Genomic DNA, 12482 nt, shown 5'->3' on the forward strand with positions numbered 1-12482 from the left:
TGCATCAGCAAAAGGCAGGATGCCTTGCCTTTGATGTACAGATATTAACAACACATGCATTTTTTAATATTATTCATAATGAATTAAGTTAGATTTATTGCAATAATTGTGTTATAACCAAAGCCTGATTCTCCAGGCTACAATGGAAGCCCTGCCCTGATGGGTTGTGATGTCTCTCTTTCAATGCATTCAGCCACAGATACAAATCTTAAAAATATCCAGACTTCCATTAAGCATGGATCCGGTCCAAACCCAGCTTTCAGCGTCGCCTCGGCCTCCACATGCCGACGAGAAGCAGGAACCGTAGATTTCCCACGTCTGGATGTGAAAACATTCCTTTATGAAAAGGAACTAACGCTCGCATGAAACTGCACTCCAGTTTTTTTGTGCTGGCACATTCCAGCTGCTGTCTCATAAGACCCTGCATATGGGCACGACATATAATGAAAACAGCGCCTTAATAATATGCTGATGATGTTGGATTTTGTGTGGAATCTCAGCCGACATGGAGGCTGTTTTAATCTTCATCAACAGGGCCACTCATGGTTCACGAGTGGGTCAGTTTGGATCTGAGGCAAATGAGACTGAAGTGTTGCCGTGTCCGTGGATTCCTCTTGGAAACGTACATGTTCTCAGCTCGTGTTCAGTCAGCTTTGTTCTAGGTTTCGTAACTTGAGATGCTGTTAAAAGTGGAGCGTCATAAATCCCCTCTGCTGGTTCAATCACATTCCATTTGATTTCAAAGTGCAAAAAATGCGCAGGCCTTTGTCCGGCACATATCGACTTGCAGGGTTGCACAGTGTGCGGCTCCAACAGGCGGTAGCAGAAAACGGCTTTTGTCTGATGGTGCCAGCGACAGGTGTAAAGAAGAATTACCTGCCAAAGAGATCTTTTAAAATGTGTCTTCCCGCCTTCTCTCAATGCAAACAGTTCATTCCAGTGTGATTGTGACTTTTGGAGGTTTGTGGGTGTCAGTTAACCTCACAAATAATGTGCAGAATGACCACACATGTAGCATATCCATAGGATGAAGTGGAAGCGCAAATTAATTCCTTGCCCCATTCAGAGTTAGATTATGTGTTTTTTGTCTCGGGCCAAATGGAGGTTGACAGATGATCAGTGGAGATGTGTGTCAGGTTTCACCTGCTTCTTCTGTAAGGACAAGCCTCTATCAGGCCAGATTGGGCTGAGTCTAATCACTGATGGGGTAATTGAAATGACCCTAATCACAAAACAACAGGTTGGGTCTGTGTGTTCACTTGCATAAGCTATGAAAAAAAACAACTTCTTTAAATCTCACATTTGATTGTAGTGCACTCCTTCTGTGTGCATGTGAATCATGAGAGCGTGTTTGTGTGTGAATGAGCCATACGTTTAGACACTTCGTGCCTTTCCAACCTCTTCGAAACCCAATCCACCACGCGGGAACGTTAAGTATATTTCCCAACGTCAATTCTGGTTAGGTGCACCGTCGAAGTCCAGAAACCACAGAACCACGCTGCGCTCCACTAAAATCAAGACACGCCATGTTGGCTGGTGCTTCCTCCTGGGAGGGAATTATATTAGAACAATGTTTGGGGTAGAGATCAGTTTCTGGATTTGTGTGCCGTGATGGATTTTGGAGGTATTTAAGTGGCGGTGTGGATCTCTTTGGATGTGTTTACGAACATTCTGGTTTAGTGTCAGTGAAGTAGGGGGGCACGGTGCGGTCTGGTGCCACGGTCACAGGTGTCTGAGGTCTTAGGATGCGTCTTTGTCCCCTGCTGCTCGTCCCGTCTGAGGCCTTTTGCACTGCAGGTGTCTAATGGGAGCTGGCAGAGCTGCGCTTTAGTACATGATTAAGTCTTGACTGTGAGAGGGACCTAATCTAATTCAGATACGTCACAGGAACCAAATGGCCCGCTGACCTGCAGGTGGAGTGGACCCACACATGCACACTTTCTCAAGTGCGCACCCAGCTTGAGTGCGAACTAGTCACCTTGCACTTTTTTGTTGGGCAGGGAGGAAAAAAACTGTCAATTAGGAGTAAGTTGAATGAACTAAGAAAAATTGCTTTTCCTTTTACAGATTTCCTCTAAATTCAGTTCAAATTTGCGTCACGCTTGGATGAAAACCTGCTGAATGTCTTGCTCAATGGCTCCTTGGGAAAATATGTGTCTTAAACCAACATGCTGCGGCAAGAGAGGACAGATGGACGTTTTCTTGCCAACTGAAAAAGCTGGTGGGTTTTGGCTGAAGTGACAAAAATCTGAGAAAATGCCCTCCAGTTTTGTGGTATTGCACCACATTAGAGCAGCACATGCAATGTGCAGTCCAGATGTAGTTGAAACAGCTGTTAAAATGAAGACCTGGGTGTCTCACAACCAGTTTCTTGAAGTTGGTCGTTTTTGAGCGGACCGCTCTTGTTGAGGACTCAAGAGTCGAGGTTATTGAGTTTGATGAACGCTGTTTATGTGGCACCAAGATCCATCTGTGACCTTCCCGGCACAGGCCAGTCTCTCGAACCATTCGCCCGCCCTGCTTGCCCTTGTACCATCTCCATCTACGGCTGACTGGCAGCCAGTCTCCCAAACAAGCCCTGACAGCCAGTGTCTCATATCATTCCTCACGGACGATGCCCACCGACAGAGAGGACACTCATGCAGGGCATTCTTACACTCAGGAACAAACTCCCTCAGATATTGGCATCCATAATATTCTCTCTCGCTTCCAATTTTGTGTCGTAACCACGTTAGCTAATCCGTGAGGTCAGCGCGATAATGGCAGGTTTGTACACAAGAGGCTGCAGAGGACCAGGAGTGAGTAGGAAAGTTTATTTCTGAGAGACGAAGAATACCGCCCGCCTACCAGCGCGGCTGTACAAGTTGACTTGGCTTCAGCACAGCAAATCCATGTTTGATGCATGTGCCTCGAACTTATTTCCCTCCCCTCGAAAGCGTTCCTTATTTAGATCAGTTTGCGTGGACAGGAGCCCAGCAACACATTCCAAGACAAAAATGTGCCGTATGTTCAGGAGCTATTGCAGGAAGTTTATGCTTCTCTGTTCGAGCAGGGGTTATGACATATAGGGCAGCTTTAAACTGCGGTTTCACACCCCTAATTGGCACACGAGAATGCAGGCAAGCGAGTTGTTGACATATCTGGATAATATTATGGTGTTGTCTGTCGCTATATGTAGGCAGCTGCGCCCTCAGTGTGTTTTCATGTAAGCAAAGTGCCAAAACTTGTCTGGGGTTTATCGGCTCTGCAGTTAAAATGTAAAGGAAATTTCAATGAAATGCATTTTTATTGACAGACAAAAAAAACAAACGATGATGTGTTTTTAAAGGGGCTGAAAAAAAACCATCATTGCAGCAAAATAGAGGAATGTAGTTTAATAAACCTGGAGACTCTTGCATTAAATGATTGTTTTGACGACAGTCGTCTATAATATTGATTGTTAAAGTTGCGCAAAGCTGCAAAATTCATCACTTCATGAAGTTATTTGACTCGCAAACTTGTTTTTAATTTTGTTGAGGTCTTGCAAATGCAGGAAGAAGAAAAATGGAATTCTCTTTTTTTCTCTTGTCCATTAAAAGACGGGACTATTTTCAGACTTAATGGTAGCCTGAATCGTGTCCTCGAAGCAGCAGCAGCAGCAGCAGCAGCAGCAGCACACACAGCAGTTACACTGGAGACTGGTCTGGTTTGTTGGATCCTGACCCGGGCCAGCAGTGGGAAGAAACCGCTAATGAGCCTTAGCTTCTTCCTGAATGGGCCCGGGACCTCCTGTTAGCCTAGCGTAGCGGCTAGGCCGTGCAGCGCTGCGGGGCCGTTATGATTTCCAGATGTTCGAGCTAAACAGCTAGATTGTTTTCTCCCCATCTTTTTGCAAACAGCCGACTGGCAGCGGCCGCAGGCTAACACGTGGGGTGAAGCGCGCTGAAGGAATCAATGAGCCTCATTGTTGAAGTACGTGTATTGTCAGAACACACAGGCCATATATATCAAGTTTCTGCATGCCTTTATAAACATTTTTTTCTCAATTTCAACCCTGTGTGAGCGTGTTTTCTCGTTGATCCGTTCAGGGAAAGGGTTGGAATCTAATGCCATGGAAAGAAGTCCACAGGGATTCAGGGCCGATTGTCTCTCGGGGCCTGTAGCTTCTTAAACGAAACCAGAACATCTCTTTTTACTGCGTTCGTTTGTGTGTGTGTGTGTGTGTGTGTGTGTGTGTGTGTGGATGCCTGTGAATGTCCATCTCTGTGCCTGCATGCATCTGCTTGTCATGAATGGAAAACCCCCCAATTCATAGGAAGTTCACACACAGCAGCTCTGTAAAGCCAGTGTGAAACGCAGAAACAGATGGACAGCGTGAATGCATTGATGGGACATCACGTTCCTGTGAGCCTGGTTTTGACTGGACTGCAGGAACACAGCAGCTGAATGTGTGTGCAGAGGACCTCCTGGCCTGCTTCCAGGAAGGGTTTTTACTATGACCGCCACTGAAAGGGTCTGAAAAGGGACAGCAAATCTAACATCCTCTCTCAGACATGTAGCAGCCAGAGGAGGATGAAGAGAGATGAAGGATGTAATTTAGGGCAAATCCACCAATAAACTTTGGCTTTGCAGAGTTGTATTTCCCCAACTTTTCACCCTGGATATAATCAGTTGATGACTCAATTAGTTGAGTGGTCAAGTGATCTGTCGTTAACAATTTTGACAGTTGTTCATTGTTCATCTCTTCATTTATGAAGCCATTCGCTGGCTCCAGGTTGTCTAATATGAAGGTTTGTCACTTTTTTATCTTTATATAATTGCAAATTGAGAACTTTGGGGTTTTACATTGTTAGTGAGACAAAACAAGAAACTGAAGATGATTCCTTGGACTGTCGGATATGTGTAATGCCCATTTTTCCCCTCTCTGATAGACTTTTAGATGTCAAATTGTCATATATTTGTGACGAAATACAAAGCCAATGACAATGCAATCAGCCTGTACTTTGTGTTTAGTGCTAATTTGCATCAACATCAACATGCTAACATGCTGACAGCAAACATGGTGAACATGCTTGCAGCACGTCCTCACTGTCCTTGTGTACATTTCAGCATGCTTATGTTAGCGTTTAGCTCAATTCCAGTCACAGAGCTGTTAGCATGGCCTCCTTTTTTTTATTTTTTGCGTCATAATGCATCAACAATGAATTTTTTAATTTGTGTTTCACAGCGTCAGCAAGCTGCCTGACTTGAATCCACAGCTTCACATTGCACAGTAGTGGGTTTCTCATCCACAAGCATCCTCCTAGCCGGGCTGTCTGTGTTGTTTTGAGTGTTGACTGTGCCCACTGCCCCATTGGGACCGTGAAGGGCCCCCCTCACCACGGCAACCCATGCCATGGAAACCAACCCCTCAATGGAATGACCCTTTTGAGTCGTGTAGCTGTGTTGCTCTACCTCGCTCTGTTGTACAGGAGGAGAGAAAATAGCGCTCACTCATTTTCTGTTGTCCCTTCTTCGTCGTGTTCTCTTCCTTTGCTTCCCTTTCGACCTCGAAATCCCCCGATTGGCACTCAACCTTTGACCCCACCGCACACAACTCTTTCAGAGGAATCACTCCTTCTTTGTTTGTTCCCATTTGAAATGAATTCCTCCTCTATTTGATGCCAGCCATTTTTTGTAGCGTTCGAGGGGGCCGGCCGTGCCGAGTGAGCGCTGGTGTCCGGCTGATGGACGACAGGGCACGTATCCCCAAGGTGCTGTCTGGCGGAGGTGGGGCGGGAGACTTCACTGCCTCGGGTCGCCTCATTAAATCAAAGAGCATAAATCCTGGTGGAGAAAAGGAGCCGATAGCTTTATTTCAGAGCATCAACAGATGTTTGTGAGTGGCCTCTGGGGAAAGAAAGTGCTCTTCTTTTTAATGCTGACAATAGCTGGTGATTAACTGGAGGTAAACTTGAGCTCACAGGCCCATGTGGCGCTGTAAATTATCGTATGATCCGTCCATAGATGCGTACAAAACTGGTTGTTTAAGATGAACTCTTGTACGTTCATTCGCCGTGTTTAAAGTATTTAAAGTCAATAAGGCAAAGTAGTCTGTAAATTCCTTTAATAATGAGAAACATTCTGATGGAAATAGTAATAAAAGTTATTTTCGCTAATGCACATCTGTGATATGCCAGCTGTAGCCCCTGCTTCCTTGTAAACTTTTATATTCAGTGTTCTTTGTATTGGTTTTATAGACTGTACAGCAAATACGGCAAAATCTGCTGAATTTCTTGGCCTCTTAGGTGCAGCAAACCTGTTTTCTGTGTTTTACCTCTGCATCTAACCTGCCTGACATTTTTCATACGCAAGTCAGGGAGCCAACAAGGGAGAAATCCTGCAGAGCTGCTTTTACCTGCTTTTGACCGTTTCCTTTTGTTTTCCTCTGCACGAAGAACATTTAATAGGCTTGCTGCAAGTCCTTTCCTCTGTCAGGGTAAGAAAACCTTGAAGTCATTGCTGATACCAGCATGTTTTTTCCCTGACTTGGTAGCACAAGTCCAAACATCGTGGTTGTGGACTTCAACGTTGCATCACTCGATGTGTGTGATGTTATCTCTGTTGCTGTCTGTGAGAGCACGAGGCCTGATCGCTATCGCCTGCTACCGTCTCTGCAGGCTGGCTCCTGTGTTGCGTTTCATTTAGATTTTGCATACCGCTCCTCAGCGTGGAGTAAAATCCACAGACATATGTACAGAAAGGCTGCAGCAAAAATAACAGAGAGGCATAATCTGAAGCAGAGTCTGTAATTGGCCGTTTCTCCTGCAAAATCACTACTGTTTAAAGCCACCAGCTTTTCCCAGTTCATTTGTCTGCGCGCCATGGGTCCCCAATTATTGGTTTTGTCTCTCCTGAGCCTCCTTTTCCTCGGCTCACCTCTCCCCTGCGGGGAAACAGGAGGAGAGGGAGACCCCCTGTAGATCTGCGTGTCCACATTCAGATGCTAATCCCCATCCCCACCATCTGCTTTCTACCTCTGGGGCAGGCTGCATGTGATGCCCCCTGTCCATGTGCACTGCAGGGTGTGGAGGAAAATGTCTGAGCTCCTTGCACCCCGAGGGCTTGCCAGGCTGATTGCCACCTCTGCACCCTAATCGAGGCACACCACACCCCCTTTTAGTCCTTTCCTCTTCCTCACCCCTTTCTCCAAGCAGGGGTCATCCATAGAGAGGGCCAAGAAAGAATCTAAAGAAGTTACCCCTCTCTCCAGGGGCAGTGGACCTCAGCATAATAGACCTCTTTTTCTGCGTGACCCGTCACATCGCCTGGTCAAAGAGACCTCCGGTCACATGAGTTAATCACCGCCGGTGCGACGTCGTAGGCTGTTTCACGACCGCCAGATGATCAAATGAAGCAGACGTGATTTACACGCACCTCCAGAACTGCTGGAGTTTGGCTCCCACTCCTTTGAGTGGGAATGCTCGTCAGGCTTGTTTCCCTGAGTAGCTGCGCCTCAACTGGTGTGTGTGGGACTGTGCTTGGATTTGCAGCTCCAGCATGACATAATAGAGTGTATTTTGGCTGTCGCTGCTGGAACTTCCGCTTCTTGCTTTTAGCCTGTATTTAGAATTCATTTCTGTCTTGAATATTATATATAGTGTAAAAATGGATGGAGCCAAAGTTTGGCTGCAGTTGAAGAAACATGGCGTAAAATTGCTGTGGATTTGATGTAATTTGGTCTGTTGGATTGTTTGGTACCAAACAGGTCGACATCTGGCAGTTAATTATATTGCTGTCCAGTGAAAACCTCTATCTTTAGATGGTGATTCATTTATTTTTCAGATCCTGAAGGATTCAGTGCTCCTTCACATGTTGAGAAAAGTCTCTGAATTGTTGAGGTCATGGTATGCTTGAATCGGACCAGTTTGTACGAAGTGTCGTGTGGTGGCATACATTTGCGAAAGTGTTTATACCTGTCCTACATGGCCACACTCGAAGGTGTGGTGAAAAACCTGCCGTCATAGAAAGGACGGGATGAATCATATGATTTGGAACAGCGGCTCAGATGTTTGGGCAGTGTCTCGTCACAGTAGTATGACAAATCGCCAACATGAACTGCTTTTTTCAACTTTGTGAAAAAACTGGAAGTCTGGAATGATAACATTTCTGCCCTGATAATTACAGACAAACACCCCCAAAACGTTTCCCTCCACAGATCAGATCACGACTCAACAGAGAGCTGATCCAAGCAGGCCAGTAAACCGTTCAGTCCCCCTCTCTCACCAGCCTTTATCTCCAATATTCTCACCACTAATTCGACACAGCTCCACGTGTTTCAAACCAGGAGGCGCGGAATGCGTTTTATCAGCGGTAGCTCATATGTTCTCAAGCCCAGCTATTTCCTGCGCCGGGCGGCATCCTGTCAACAGACGCGTACCAGTTGTGATGTAAACCACAAATGCACGGAGCTGGATCTTCAAGACGCTTTAATCTGCATTCACATCTGAGTAATGAAAACACAAAGCTCCGTCTGGCCGAGCCTGCCCTGCATCATTCTGTCTGCATGTGACTGTGTCTGCATGCGGCTCTTTTTTTGTGTGTGTGTGGGAATTCCTGCCTCTGTGAGTGTGTGTTTGCATATGTACGTGTGTCCCCTTGCTTAAAACCAAAGTGACACTCAGTCAGCTGCATTGTCGACGATGTCACTCTGCTGCAGAGCTGGCGGGTGCGTCGTGACTGCTGACGATGCACTGACACCAGCACCGCTTGATGTCCCCTCCTGACAGATGAACTTACCTGCGCGGGGGCTCAGTTCGTCTTTCTGCCACTCTTGTCACTCCGGCTGTGTCATCACTTCCACCAGGCATGAATAAAAAATGATTCCCGGCGGGGGTTCAGACCTCAGCCTTAATAAGTTGTGTTTCTAACTCTGAACTTTTGATTTCGGCTCTCGTCAGCATTCTAGAGATGAAACGTTTAACCAATGAGTCAATCATGAGAAATTTAATTGCAACAATTTTGAAAATAAATTGAAAATACCCTCCAACAACGCCGGTTTTGGATGAGACCTGGTCTGGCCTCTAGTTGCAGGTAGCCCACCAGTTGGTTTGGCGTGCTCTGGGATGAAGTTGAGGCAGAAGGATGGAAAACCTTGTTTTTAATTGTGCTTGTGAACTCTGTGAATTCAAAGATGCCACATGCATGCAGATTAATAAGAACAGGTTCCTTTAAAAAGAGGTAATACTGGGCCTGTAGCTTTTGCATTGCCATTTGTGACTTCACAGTTTACCAAGCTTTTTATTTCCCACTACATCACCTCTCTGCCAATAAAGAGCTCCGCCGTTGCAGTCCTTGGGTCTGACTTTTCCCGATGGAGCCGTAGCCATAGTGACTCATCTCAGTGTCATGGAAACAAAGTACTATCATTGCAGCAATAACATCAGCCTCCGGATCCCCACAGAAACCTGTAGCCCACACAGCGTCGCCAACTGTGCAGTGAAATGATGACCTGGTTTCAACCGTTTCCACACACCCTCGCGAGGCATGATCTTAATCAATTTTCATGTCTTTTAATGGGATACAGTGGCAAATATGACTTTACGGAGGCCACAGGAATAATCAGACATGTCCTGAGCTGCAGTTGGCTCCAGGCATGTAAATGTCAAGTAAGTTAATGAAGAATGACCTCACCCTCGAGTCCCTCGAGTGCAGGCAGTCATTATCGCTTCAGCGCACCACACCGATGCATCAGTGCATTATACCTGCTCTTTATTCTTAATAACATCAGCTTCATTCTTCACTCCATCCTCTTTTGTAAATGGAGCCCCTCCCCATCCGACCTCCCTCATCTACCTTAAGGGCCAGCTCATATTATTGCCTCCCCCCCTGCATGCAATCCACGCTCGCCTCCTACTCTAACCACAATATTGCTGTATCACTTTCACTAATAGCCTGCACTTAAGAGTTGGTGAAGGTGAAAAGCACTGTGGCGATGCTTCCTGCCGACAGGAAAGATGCGGGAGGATGCGTTTGATTGTCCATGTTTGCTATTAACTTGCTGTTTTGAAAGGCGCTTTGTTTGAGTTGATCGAGTCGTCATGTTGTGTTTTCTGCATCATCACTCATCCTGAGACTGTCAGCCGGACTTCTCTCTTTGACGCCTGATGCTTTTTCTTCCTTTGCTGTGGTTCCTATTTAAAGCACCATGCCAGTTTTTTTAGCTTATTAACTCCACATTTTGTTTACTTGACATTGTGGCTGAAGGCTGCGAGATGCCATTGTTTCCTGTTTATTTTAGTGCATTTGAGTTCTCTTCACTTCTTGGGCTTTTTGGACAAAAATCACTGATAAAATGAGTCATTAAATACACACTAAACTTGCAAAAATGTCACCAAAAAGATGCAAAACAAATGCGAGCGGCACAGTCCGTGGAGGCTGGTGGGTGCCAGAGGTGGCCTTTTACAGGAATGAATGGAAATCAATAGTTGCTTGAAATGATGTGGGAAAAAATACATCCATAACTCAGCATGAAAAACTGTTTGTATGATCCTTTTTAGTAGCAGCTGAAGGTTTGTTTTCAATTTAAAAAAGAAGCGAAAACATAACACATTGTTATTCATTTATCATGAGGGTGTTGCTCGCAGTTTTTCTCCACTCGGTGCAGCCAAAAAAAATCAACATCATCTCTGTTTCTGAGCCTCCAACCATGACTCACTCTTTTTTTTAGTTTTGGTGGAGAGGGACTGGGAGGAGGATGAGGAGGAGGAGGAGGAGGGGAAAAGTGCCGGCTTGCTTGTTCTGGATGCTTTCCTGACAGGGCGGTTTCCCGCGCCTTGCCTGAATGACAGTGCTGCCCCAGAAGACTCGACAGCTGTTGACTCCAGCTCTGCGACGTGTTTGTTTGTCATTTATTGTTGTTTACACTTGGCAGCATCGAGCTGCGTGTTTGCATGACGGGCCAGTGACCCGCCAGCCCAGGATGTGGGTCTCTTTGCGTGGTGTGTTTGTCGCCAAGTGTTATTATGTGAGTGTTAATTTGCTATATTTGAATGCATGCTGTGTGTGTGTTCCTTGGGTTCGTGCATGGCTGTCGCTCAGTGTGTGGGTGTGTGCGCGCCGCTGTGACGTCCCCCTCCGCTGCAGCGTAAAGTCCCGTGCAGCTGGCCCCCCTCCCCTCCCATGCCTGTCTCTGATGACTTCCAGAAACTTCTGCTCTTCACTCGGTCTCAGTGACACGTGTGTCCTCTCTCCTCCCAGGCTGAATGCCACGGCAGCTCAGCAGCGCTTATCTGCTGCTTTCTCTCTGCAGAAACAGCCCAACATCTGGACCGGCACATCAGTTCATTAACCGAAAGTGCTAAATGTGCTGGTGTTGAGATGGAAATTGTGGATCACTGTATTGATTGTGAGTGTAATTATTATTTGTTATTTGTGTTACATTGAGTCCTGAAGTTCGTTTTTGCTTTTTCTTGTGTAAAGCCACAAATTTGCCTCTCGTGCTGGAAGTAATTTTGTATTTTGCTTTTTCCATCTAAACACCAGTCAGAACGTTGATATTGGACGATTCTGCAAAACCCCAGAATACATTTGGTTATTGGGAAAGATTAGTTACAGCCAATGGTAGAAGTATGGGCAATATGCGGTTATGGTTAGGCAACTAAAACACTTGCTGCAGAATTGCCCAACATGCTTTGGCTTCCTTTGGGATCCATCAAGGTATTTTTATGAGCATGTTGAAGTATTGCCTGAGAATAGGTTGATAGAAGCATCAAAATTCAGGAGTCAGCTGTTTGCGCTCTGAGAGAGAAAGAAGAGGCCATTTCCGTCTTGCCTTCTTCCTCTCTCTATTTTCCTCTTGTAGATGGCCGAGGTGGCTGGTTTTCTTTCTTATTCTTCTTCTTTGAGATTTTTCTGTGTTGTTTGCAGGTTGCGACCTCTACTTTTTCTACTCTGTTTCGAGGCAGGCGTATGTTACAAATCTTACACCGCCACCTTCTGATAAACTAGCCTATTAGCACAAAATCACTTGATGGAAAAGTACCTAATTCCCATTTTCTTTCATTCTGTTTCCTTCCTTTTCTTTTTTGTGACATTTCAGATGAATCTTCTTCAGAAAGAGGATTAAAACAAGTCTGAAACGGTTAAAAGTGCTTGAACGAGACAGCTCTTCCTCCCCACCACAGTTATCTGTTGCCCCTCATTTGCCTTTTTGCAAATAAAAAATGAAAACGGCAAAGAGCTCACTTCCTCTTCCAGTATCTAATATTCACCTCTGTCTCTGAGGCCTGTCGTCATTAAGCTGAACTCTAGCTGTCCTCCGCTGCCGGAGCAAAACCCCAGTGTCTGACCACTGGTGCCCAGATCTCAGTGCTCCCTGTGTAGGTGCTAATTTAGAGCAGATGGCTTGTGGACGCAAGGCTCAGAACTCCTGTCAACAGGAAATGGCTTCGTAACAGGGACATCCCCGCTGCAATTTGCAGCCGTTTACCTTTCCTCGCTGGCAATCTGCCCTTTCAGTAATC

The 12482-nt window shown here is 45.9% G+C and overlaps 1 protein-coding gene across 2 annotated transcripts in view; it reads left to right on the forward strand.

Annotated features, from left to right (window-relative positions):
* LOC121627191 (microtubule-associated protein tau-like) overlaps positions 1 to 12482 on the forward strand; it is a 60642-nt gene that overhangs the window by 670 nt on the left and 47490 nt on the right. The window lies entirely within an intron of this gene.

The sequence above is a fragment of the Chelmon rostratus genome, chromosome 24 (genome assembly GCF_017976325.1).
Source record: "Chelmon rostratus isolate fCheRos1 chromosome 24, fCheRos1.pri, whole genome shotgun sequence".
Lineage (NCBI taxonomy): Eukaryota > Metazoa > Chordata > Actinopteri > Chaetodontiformes > Chaetodontidae > Chelmon > Chelmon rostratus.